This window comes from Oncorhynchus tshawytscha, linkage group LG15 (genome assembly GCF_018296145.1).
Source record: "Oncorhynchus tshawytscha isolate Ot180627B linkage group LG15, Otsh_v2.0, whole genome shotgun sequence".
NCBI classification, from domain to species: domain Eukaryota; kingdom Metazoa; phylum Chordata; class Actinopteri; order Salmoniformes; family Salmonidae; genus Oncorhynchus; species Oncorhynchus tshawytscha.
In genome coordinates this window covers 6653827-6663280 of record NC_056443.1, presented here as the reverse complement: position 1 = coordinate 6663280, position 9454 = coordinate 6653827, and positions in this window count along the sequence as shown.

Genomic DNA, 9454 nt, shown 5'->3' with positions numbered 1-9454 from the left:
GAGGAGGAATACAGGAGAATGGAGGAATGGCGATGATATAAGGGTACACGGCTAGCACAGAAGCCCGAGAGGCAGCCACAATCATTTTTTTTGGGGGGCACACGAGGAGATTGGCTAAGTCAGGCAGGAGACCTGAGCCAACTCCTCGTGCTTACCGTGGGGAGCGTGTAACTGGTCAGGCACCGTGTTATGCAGAGATGCGCACGGTGTCTCCAGTGCGCATTTCTAGCCTGGTGCGCTATATTCCAGCTCCTCGCATTGGACGGGCTAGAATGAGCATCCAGCCAGGAAGGAGGGTGCCAGCTCAGCACTCCTGGTCTCCAGTATACCTCCGTGGACCAGGATATCCTGCGCCGGGCCGCAGACCGGAACATCCTGCGACCGGTCGCAGTCCGGAACCTACCTGCGACGGGTCGCAGTCCGGAACCTACCTGCGACGGGTCGCAGTCCGGAACCTACCTGCGACGGGTCGCAGCCCGGATCCGCCAGAGTCTCCCTCCAGGCCGGATCCGCCAGAGTCTCCCTCCAGGCCGGATCCGCCAGAGTCTCCCTCCAGGCCGGATCCGCCAGAGTCTCCCTCCAGGCCGGATCCGCCAGAGTCTCCCTCCAGGCCGGATCCGCCAGAGTCTCCCTCCAGGCCGGATCCGCCAGAGTCTCCCTCCAGGCCGGATCCGCCAGAGTCTCCCTCCGGCGATTCATTTGGGACTTCTCCTTAGATGAGGGGCTCGTTTTGTGGCTGTTGGACATGTTATTTCCCCTTTATTTAACCAGGTAGGCTAGTTGAGAACAAGTTCTCATTTGCAACTGCGACCTGGCCAAGATAAAGCAAAGCAGTTCGGCACATACAACAACACAGAGTTACACATAGAATAAACCAACATACAATCAATAATACAGTAGAAAAATATATATACAGCATGTGCAAATGAGGTAGGATAAGAGAGGTAAGGCAATAAATAGGCCATGGTGGCAAAGTAATTACAATATAGCAATTAAACACGGGAATGGTTGTATGTGCAGAAGATGAATGTGCAAGTTGAGATACTGGGGTGCAGAGGAGCAAGATAAATAAATGAATACAGTATGGGGATGAGGTAGATTGGATGGGCTATTTACAGATGAGCTATGTACAGGTGCAGTGATCTGTGCAGTGAGCTGCTCTGACAGCTGGTACTGCTCTGACAGCTGGAAGAAGAGGCGGCCAAAGGAAGAATTGGCTTTGGTGACCAGTGAGATATAACTGCTGGAGCCCGTGCTACGGGTGGGTGCTGCTATGGTGACCAGTGAGCTGAGATAAGGCGGGGCTTTACCCAGCTTCCTGAGCCAACGGTCACAGCGGGTTGGACATACGCAACACCAACACAGGCTCTCCTCAGGGACGTGTTTTGTCCCCACTCTACATCTTGTACACTAATGACAGACACCTCTTTAAGTTCGCTGATGACACTGCCTTGATCAGCCTGTTGCACGATGACGAGGCACACCATGGCACGGTCCTAAATGAGTGGTGTGATGAAACACACTTGGTCCTCAATACCAATAAGACCAAAGAGATGTGCATAGACTTCAGGAAGAGTACAACAAATACCTCTGCAACATCTATCAGAGGTCAGAACAAATATCTGGCTGTCCTCTTGAACAATAAGCTTCAGTGGAGTAAATATACAGACCTGATCTACAAAAAGAGTCAACAGAGACTGTACTTTCTCAAAAAGCTGGCATCTTTTAATGTTAATTGTACTGTACTGACTCTGTTTTACAAATCTTTCATTGAGACTATTTTAACTTTTTGTATTGTTTGTTGGTTTGGCAATGCCACTGTCAGTCAGAGAAATATGCTGAGAAGGATTATCACCACAGCAAGCAAGGAATTTGGAGTCAAACAGACAGGCCTGGATGATATCTTTAAGGTCAGGGCCCTCCGCAAGGCTCACAAAATCAAACATTTAGACCCAAGCCACCCCTTGTACCCGGACTTTGAACTACTCCCTTCTGGGCGCAGGTATAGGGTACACCCCTCGGCAGGAAAAACAGAATTAGACAATAATTTGTGCCAAATGTGATATCCCTCCTAAATAGCTTGTTCTAATGTTCCTATTGACCCAGTAAGGCCAGCAGGCTAGTCTCTTTTTATCGGTATGTAACTGTTATGAACGTTGTATTGTCAATTTGTTTTGTATTTAAATACCACTTTAAACGTGTACATGACACTGCAACAACATTTCCCCACGGGGACAATAAAGTCAGTAAAGTAAAAGTAAAGAAAAGATGGCATTTTATCTCAATTGTTAAATGCATTTAAGATGCTGTACAGTTCTACTCAACGACATGCATCTTCTTGAAATGTAGTGTATTAGTTTATTTTTCCAAAGGATGTATTGTCACCTCTGCATGGTTTGTCACATTTGTCAAATTATATCGCTCCTTGCATTAGCACCTCAGCCTACAGATTACAGTGAATTTATTGCTGTCTAAGAGTAGTTGGCTATTCCTACAGGTATAATTACACCGTTAAACTAATGTAACAAGTGTGTAACATCACTAGCATATCCCTTGTATGTTAAAAGTACAATAGCTTTGGTGAACTCTTGCAATACTTCAGAGGAAGTGGTCAAGCGACAGGGATAACTGGTCCCCAAATCTGTCTTCTGCAGCAGATGGCTTTTTAAAAAAAAAAAAAAATTGTATGGAGGTCAATGAGTGTCAAATTTGGAGTTGTGCCTGTTCACACACGTATCTGCCCTCTCATTGGCTACAATGGTCCCACGTGACCTTGCCGCCTCTCGACTGCATTCCAATGTTTAAGACATTTCTTTCCATTGTTAGAGCGGCCACTTGAGTATCTGGTTAATACAATGGATCACCAGTGCTTCAATAGACTTTCTTCAAACTTGTGTTGTCTTATTTCAGTGCATTTATATGGTGTTGAGCACATTACACTGCAGTGTATTTGTGATACTAAATCACATTTTATAGGGTATGAATGACATGTGACATTAACACACTTCTGTTGTGCTTACTACTTGAATAGCTTCCTGTGTCAGAATACATTTTAATAGTGTACAGAGTACATCTCAAATGCTGGTGGTGTTCCGCTGCTCAGACCTGGATGCATTCCAGACTAAGGAAATGACCTCTAACATCATTTTGGGCAGTTAAATGTAACAAAACTTAAAATGCTATCTGTTTTTTTAACACTATAAATTTGTTTACTAGCATGATAGCTGTACTTTTAGCTCATTGTTGACGCAACTTGTTGGCCATTAGCTAATCTGTGTTTCTCAGTGAGTTCAAAGCACACGAATGCATCCAACTGGTATTTACAACTTCACAACTGGTAATTACCGCCTTGCCACTTGGTTTAAAAAATGCTGCATATCATATTGGTCGTGTTCCCCTGCTTAGATGTTGAGTGCATCAACCAATGATTGAGCGCCACGTCATTGACTGTGCCATCGACTGACAGATTGCTATAACATATGCGTAAAATACCTATCCAGGTATCATGTAATATAAAACACAGCAGAGACATGTCATTGTTGTAAGATCTGGCATGCGTCAGCAAAATCTGGGCATAGGAACGTGCCCAAAATGTGGCACGCTGGCATATAAAATACCTATCCATGCATTGAAAAATCTGCTAGTTGTCAGCAAAGTCTAAGCAGAGTGTGGTAGGAGAATCAGAATGAACTAATGGTTGCATGCCATGTCATCAACTATGCCGTCGGGCACCAGATTGCTGTAACATATGTGGTTAGCTGATACGTAAATGACCTATCTAGGCGTTGTAAGATCTGGCATGCGTCAGCAATGTCTGAGCAGGGGAACACGGCCAAGTACTGCAGAAAAATCTCACTTACCCCCTACCCTGGAGGGGAGCCTGTTCCTTATTGGCCACCACACACCTCCATGAAAAACCAATAACAACCACCTGGAAAGAGGCAGGCCATTCCTATAAAAGGTTTCTCAACTGCATTTATTATCCCTCTTTCCACCAACAAAACTAGTTTAACAGAGTCCTACACATTGTATACTGTAAAATGTAAGTAATGTATTATTGTGGTGGTCAATGTTAAGTATATGCCTATTGTAAATGTATATATTGTTTGTAACAGAACCTCACCTAACAGACACTAGCTCGCCCTCCAACCCAGCCTTGCAAAATTGGCTTGAGCAAGATGAAAAGCTAGCCAGCCAGATAAATTAGCCCCTAGCTCTTGGATAACTATTCTCAATATGAAGTGTCCCAGTTCAGCTATGGTTCCCCTGGAGCAGGTCTCCAGGGGCCCCGGACATCGCAGAGGGGCACGCCTACAGCAAATGGGAAGGTGTGGAGATGGCTGCTAAGATCAATGCTATGCTGATGGCCAAGAGGAAAACGGATGGTTCCTCTGCCACTACCTGATAAGGTGAGCAAGGGTTCATGTAACGTTCTCTTCCTCCGTCCTGGTCCCGAGGAATTGCCTCGCCTGGTTCACCAACTACTTCTCTGATAGAGTTCAGTGTGTCAAATCGGAGGGTCTGCTGTCCGGACCTCTGGCAGTCTCTATGGGGGTGCCACAGGGTTCAATTCTTGGACCGACTCTCTTCTCTGTATACATCAATGAGGTCGCTCTTGCTGCTGGTGAGTCCCTGATCCACCTCTACACAGACGACACCATTCTGTATACTTCCGGCCCTTCTTTGGACACTGTGTTAACAACCCTCCAGGCAAGCTTCAATGCCATACAACTCTCCTTCCGTGGCCTCCAATTGCTCTTAAATACAAGTAAAACTAAATGCATGCTCTTCAACCGATCGCTACCTGCACCTACCAGCCTGTCCAACATCACTACTCTGGACGGCTCTGACTTAGAATACGTGGACAACTACAAATACTTAGGTGTCTGGTTAGACTGTAAACTCTCCTTCCAGACCCATATCAAACATCTCCAATCCAAAGTTAAATCTAGAATTGGCTTCCTATTTCGCAACAAAGCATCCTTCACTCATGCTGCCAAACATACCCTTGTAAAACTGACCATCCTACCAGTCCTCGACTTTGGCGATGTCATTTACAAAATAGCCTCCAATACCCTACTCAACAAATTGGATGCAGTCTATCACAGTGCAATCCGTTTTATCACCAAAGCCCCATATACTACCCACCATTGCGACCTGTACGCTCTCGTTGGCTGGCCCTTGCTTCATACTCGTCGCCAAACCCACTGGCTCCATGTCATCTACAAGACCCTGCTAGGTAAAGTCCCCCTTATCTCAGCTCGCTGGTCACCATAGCATCTCCCACCTGTAGCACACGCTCCAGCAGGTATATCTCTCTAGTCACCCCCAAAACCAATTCTTTCTTTGGCCGCCTCTCCTTCCAGTTCTCTGCTGCCAATGACTGGAACGAACTACAAAAATCTCTGAAACTGGAAACACTTATCTCCCTCACTAGCTTTAAGCACCAACTGTCAGAGCAGCTCACAGATTACTGCACCTGTACATAGCCCACCTATAATTTAGCCCAAACAACTACCTCTTTCCCAACTGTATTTAATTTTTATTTATTTATTTATTTTGCTCCTTTGCACCCCATTATTTTTTATTTCTACTTTGCACATTCTTCCATTGCAAAACTACCATTCCAGTGTTTTACTTGCTATATTGTATTTACTTTGCCACCATGGCCTTTTTTGCCTTTACCTCCTTCTCACCTCATTTGCTCACATTGTATATAGACTTGTTTATACTGTATTATTGACTGTATGTTTGTTTTACTCCATGTGTAACTCTGTGTCGTTGTATCTGTCGAACTGCTTTGCTTTATCTTGGCCAGGTCGCAATTGTAAATGAGAACTTGTTTTCAACTTGCCTACCTGGTTAAATAAAGGTAAAATAAAATAAAAAACCACTGCCCAGGCTTTTGATCCAGCCCTAAGGGTCAATTATCCATTGAGACTCAAACTCCAGACTAGATTTTGTTCATACTTGTGTTTGACAACTGTAATTATTGTCAAGTACAAAACATTAGGAACACCTTCCTAATATTGAGGTGCACCCCCTTTCGCCCTCAGAACAGCCTCAACTAGTCGAGGCATGGACTACAAGGTGTCAAAAGCATTCCACAAGGATGCTGGCCCATGTTGACTCCAATGCTGGCTGGATGTCCCTTGGATGCAAACCCATTCTTGAGACACACAGGAAACTGCTGAGCGTCAAAAAAAAACAGCAAATTGCAGTTCTTCACACACACACACAAACCGGTGCGCCTGGCACCAACCATATCCCATTCAAAGGCTCTTAAATATTTTGCCTTGCCCATTCACCCTCTGAATGGCACACATACACAATCCATGTCTCAAGGCTTAAAAATCCTCCTTTAACCTGTGTTCTACCCTTCATCCACACTGGTAGAATCCGTGATCAATCGGGGATCATAGCTTTCACTTGGTCAGTCTGTCATGGGAAAGAACATGTTCCTAATGTGTTGTACACTCAGTGTACAGTACGTAGCCAAGTCCCATTGCTGGTGGTAATAGCCGAGGTCAGTTGACACCATGAGGCCCTCACTTATACCACCTCCTATAGTAAAACAGCAAAGTGAACAACCCAGACACACCAGGGTTACTGCTGCTGCTCAAACCCTTCTCTAGGCAGCCAGTCTCTAACGCAGTACTGTTCCTGGGGACTGTACAGGCTTTTGTTCCAGCCCAGTACTAACAAACATAACTCAACCAATCAGGGGCTTTAGTAGCCCACTGGGCAAGAACTAAAGCCTGGATGGTTTCCCTGGAGTGTCTAACACTGTAACTGCATGATATTGTGTGACCATGATATAAGATCTTCAGTGTATGTATACTGAACAAAAATATAACCTCAACATGCAATGATTTTACTGAGTTACAGTTCATATAAGGAAATCAGTCAATTTAAATAAATGAATTATGCTGTAATCTTTGGATTTCACATGACTGCACAGGGGTGGAGCCATGGGTGGGCCTGCAAGGGCATAGGCCCACCCATTTGGCAGCTAGGCCCACCCACTGGGGAGCCAGTCCCAGCTAATCAGAATGAGTTTTTCCCCACAAAAGGGCTTTATGACTGAAATAAATTCTCCTCCGTTTCATCAGCTGTCCGGGTGCCTGGTCTCAAACTGTGACAACGCTCCCACTCTGTCTGCTGAATTCTTTCTCTCTGCTCTTGTTTTCCTTCAAAGCATGTCGGTGGGCGGAGCCGGGAGGGTCATCAGCTAAATGGGACACACATGGGCTCGGGTGTGTCCTGGGGATAAAACCACCCCCCCCATACTCATTGAGGAGACACTCTCCATGCATAAACACTGTTGGAAGCTTTCAACACCCCTCATTATCACATCGATGCATGCAACCACTGTTACACACCATTGTTACTTGTTTGTAGTGTACTTAAGTATAGTTAATAAATATTTTTGTTACTCCTCGATCTCCACGTTGTCTCCATTTTTTGTTAGGAGACGGTTTGTGATGTGGGGACTCATCCGGGATCTTAAGGTTGGTTCTTAAACATTTTGGTGGATAGTATTTTGTTGCATTATGATGGATCAATGCTATTTGGGATGTGTTTTGGTTGGTATTCACTGCCTAGTCATAAGTGTTTGGTGTAGTGCCTTAGAGACGTAGCAGTGTTTTTGGTTGTCCGGTGATATCCAGGCAACGCACCGTTTTGATGACCGGTATGACCAATACTAGTGTTAAGATCACTGGTGTGAGTCATTTCTTTGGGAGAAAATGTGGAGTTAAAGTGATAACTCTGTAGGTGTTTTGTTTGTCTCGTGACAGCTTTTTTGAATTGCGTAGTTTGGTAGGCCTGGTGTCAGTAGGTTATTCTTTAGACTTGCTACTGGTGGATAGTTGGTGGTCTATGTTGGAGAGTAACGTTGGTTAGTTTCCAGGCCCCTGCCTACGCTGGAAAATCCTGTATCAACAGCAAGTAGAGCATCGGTCTGAGTAGGTGAGTACAATCTGCTATGTACCTCAGTGGAAAATTTGGGCAGGGTAATGTCATTTGTTACCAGGAGCTATAGCCTGTCTTTTCCCCTGTTAGGCTTAGTGACGTGTTCCACTTTGGAATATGTTGGGCATGGTTATTGTTTTGTTGGTGTTCCCTGGATTTATGGGGGTGATGACCCTCCCACTCTGACATTCTCTTAGTTTGTCTTAATAGGATGTCGGTGGGTGGAGCTGGGAGGGCTGTCAGCTAAATGGGACACATGGGCTCGGGTGTGCCCTGGGGATGAGTACACCTTCCCCCATTCATTGACTCTCTGCGGCCACGCAGACACACTGTTGGATTTTGGTTGTGGCTGTTTTTTTTTTTTTTTTTTGCTTTGGCACCTCAACATCCCTCATCACATCTATGCACGCAACCACTCACTTACATTACTGACTACACACACACCATGGTTACTTGTTTATAGTTTTACTTTAGTTTAAAAATATTTGTTATTCATTGACCTTCATGTTGAATCCCTTTTGTTAAGGGCTATGAGCCGGTTCGTGACAGACATCCCGCAGGTGAAGAAGCCGGATGGAGGTCCTGGGCTGGCGAGGTTACACATGATTTGTGGTTGAGGATGGTTGGATATGCTGAGAAATTCTCAAACGATTTTGGAGGCAGCTTATGGTAGAGAAAAGAAAATTGCATTCTCTGGCAACAGCTCTGGTGGACATTCCTAGAGTCAGCATGACAATTGCATGCTCCCTCAACTTGAGGCATCTGTGGCATTGTGCTGTGGCAACTGCACATTTTAGTGGCCTTTTATTGTCCCCAGTACAAGGTGCCCCTGTGTAATGATCATGCTGTTTATTAAACAGCTTCTTGTAAGCCACACCTGTCAGCTGGATGGGATCTCTTGGCAAAAGAGAAATGCTCACTAAGTTATGTAAACAAATTGAGAGAAATATTTTGATTAACTGTTCAGCAAGCTTATGGCTTGGGGGTAGAAGCTGTTAAGGTGCCTTTTGGTCCCAGACTTGGCACTCCGGTACTGCTTGCCGTGCAGCAGCAGAGATGTCTGACAACCGTATCCTCACTGGAATAGAATAATTATCAAACTTTGAAAGCAGCATAATGATGAGATTCTGATTAGAATCACTGATCTGATTCTGACATGGTTAGCTTGAAAACATTAAGTTGGGAACCTGGAAATCAACAATTCTATTAAATTATAACTGTTTGGTTCCCCTGTCTTTTGGGGGTGTTTTATTTATATCATGCCCTTGGATATTATTCAGTAATGAAAAGTGACTTACAAATCGTTTGAACCATTTTGTCCCTAAAGCAAACCCTCAAGGTTCCAGATAAACCCAGAGGTCAAACAGGGAAATGGTTCCATTTCATTTTTCCCATAGGGGATTTTAGTAACACTTAAAATAAGGTCTGTGTTTCCTTTAGGCTTACCCTGGTGTGACATTTTGATAACCATGTAAGTCTC